Genomic DNA, 2,981 nt, shown 5'->3' with positions numbered 1-2,981 from the left:
TCTAGTTGCCTCACTACTAACAAAAGCTCCTAGAAATAGCTGCCTAGCAGACTACTAGAATAGGATCACTAGGACTACTCTCAAAAACAGTGCTTAGAGTGCCTGACGATGTCTTCATAGGAGACAAACAACTACTTAGACCTCCCTCAAACACACCTAACCTAACCTTAGGACTTCATCCCTTGCTTTGTCAATCCCCAACAAAAGAAAAATCCCCCACAATTACATAAACACATATAGCATAGAGAGAAAGTACTTGTCAAGGAAAACTATCACTTGGACTTTGCCATAAGAAGCTTTTGTGTGACAAAGGCTTTCCTAGGTTTTGCTGAATTTGTATAGCACAGCATTAAAACAAAACTGTTAGTTGCACCCACGCTAGATAGACATATGGCCCTCTTGGCCTAATGAAATATAGCACTTCATTGCAAAATCACTGGCCCTCTTGGCCTAAAAAAATAATTCATGAAATGACCATTTTGCAGCATACTACTAAAACAAACCCTTGGTTCCGACATAACTATACTAAAGTATAAGACAGACCAAGGTTGAGGGATCCTTCGGCCCTATACTAAGTGCATCGCGTTATTGGCTAACCTCCCTACATAAATAGCAAGGGGTGTTCGACGAATATGATGATAAATGATCCTATGTGTCCATGACAAAATAGGAAGGAGATCAACCGCCACTTGACTCATAATCCATACTAACCAGTGGTGGCCAAAATAGAACATGTCAACATGAAATCTCCAAAGTAGCCTTGACCTAATATTAGGAGACAATTGTAAGACGCCCCAAGACCACAATTGAAAAAGATATCATTAACAAAAGTATAATTGGCCAAGGAATCTACAAAACGATTCCATTGTTGGGGAATAAGCTGGCAAGTCACTACCTCAAAAATATGCATCATATCCAAGGCTAAACAGTGGTACATCTGTAGAATAGGATCCCTCACACTATAGGTCCCATTCAATTGATTGATCAATAGTTGTGAGTCACCTTTTACCAATAACCAATGGATACCATCATGCCAAGCTACATTCAGTTCCATGATTAAGGCCTTGTATTTTGTCATGTTATTTGTAAAAGCAATGCCAAGATATGCTCCCATTTTCATAACAACTCTACGCCGGGGATCTTTAATGACCACTTCAACACTTGCATGCTTAGTGGACCCTCTATAAGCTCCACCAAAATACAAAGTATAGAACCCAATCTTCATTGATAGGCCATGCCATATTGATTAGCTTACGTGTACTTATGATAATCAAAGATGAGCCGAGAGAGAGGATGTACAACAGGTTCAATTCCTTGTTTCTTGCTGAACTTGATAGGGACACTCATAAAAATCCTTTGACAATGGTGACAGTAGACCTTAATATCCCATGTGAAAGATCTGTCTTGCTACTCAATAACCTGATAACCTTTACTCCACTAGATCACTTGACCTTGGTGGTAATGCTGCTCTAAATACGGATGGTCAAGATAAGGAATGATTCTTCCCATTCGATTGTCTTGGTATACCTACTGCAAGTTAAAGTTGAATCCTGAAGGACTTGTACATGCACCAAGACCCAACATTAGCCCTTACACAAATAAGGCTTCAACTTATTAAATTTTATCCTATTTTTAAACTCTACCCCCTGCAAGTCTACTAAAAGGGATGTAGAGCCATTCTTTCTTATATGGACGATTTTATATGGCCCATCCCATTTGGGTTCTAGTTTACCAGGAAATAGCTCACGACGATGAGCATCATAGTACAACACCAAATTGCCCCTTCACAAATTTATATTTCTTAGCCCAAAGGTCATGAAGCACTTTTATTTGTTTCTTCCCTACCTCTTGAAATCTACAATAGAATTTTATCAGATGCACAAGAGAAATAAATCTTTCGTGCAATGCTTTTGCCTCACCCAATGAGTGATTGAGAGCGAATCACACAGTGGAAACTCTATTGCCAATGGTAAGACACATTCTTCCCCATATACCTACTTGAATAGGGTGTGGCATGTAACTCTCTTAAATGTCATATTGTAAGCCCAAACTGCCACATACAATTTCATATCCCAATCTCTCTTAGTTTTAGGACCCCTATAAGCTATTTATTCATACTCTCAACTTAACCATTTTCTTGTGGATTATATGGGGTGGTTTTATTGTGTTTAATCTTTAAAACTTCCATTAAGGCCATTATAACCTTTTTAAAAAGTGTGTCCCTCAATTAGACACTAACTCCTTAGGTGGACCAAAATGACAAACAATTTGCTCCATAGTAAAACTAGCTGTCTTCTTAGTGTTATCCTTCATCGTTGCTCGAGCTTCAGACCACTTTGAAAAGTAGTCTGTCACTATAATGATATAACGCTTCTGCATAGTTGATGAAGGGTGTATTGGTCCCTAGATCATCAATGAAAAATTTTAACTCCTTTGGGGAGACGTCACCAAAAGTTTGATTACCTTTTTGTTGCCAAGAACTACTACACATTACATAACCCAAAGGCCATCACATGATATGCAAAGGTATCGAAGACACTGATAAACATTGTTTTCAGCTTATCTTCCTCTACAGTAGCCATTTGGTTGTATCTAGTAAAGCAAACCATAAATGATTAGATTTATCTACCCACTAATTGATCTAAAATCTGATCAATGAATAATAACAAATAGTAATCCTTAACCGTCTGCTTATTAATCTCTCTAAAATCTATGCAAAGCTAAATTTGATTATTATTCTTCTTCCTAATAATGGCTCGTGAATACCACTTTGTGTGTTGTACCAAAAATATCCGGCCAACTTTTCGTGATTTTGTCAATTTCTTGAATAGCTTGTCCCTTAATTTGAAAGGAATATGCCTTACTTTTTGTCACACAGGGTGGAAGCAAAAATATCATGAAATTCCTAAATCAAGGACACATAGTCCTCTCTTTCTTCCAAATAGAGCGTGGACCCTAATTTAATTGGCCGTGAATCATTC

This window comes from Lygodium microphyllum, chromosome 3 (assembly GCF_053477565.2).
Source record: "Lygodium microphyllum isolate KBCC chromosome 3, Lygodium_microphyllum_v1.1.10, whole genome shotgun sequence".
Taxonomy (NCBI): domain Eukaryota; kingdom Viridiplantae; phylum Streptophyta; class Polypodiopsida; order Schizaeales; family Lygodiaceae; genus Lygodium; species Lygodium microphyllum.
Note: the sequence above shows the minus strand (reverse complement) of the source record.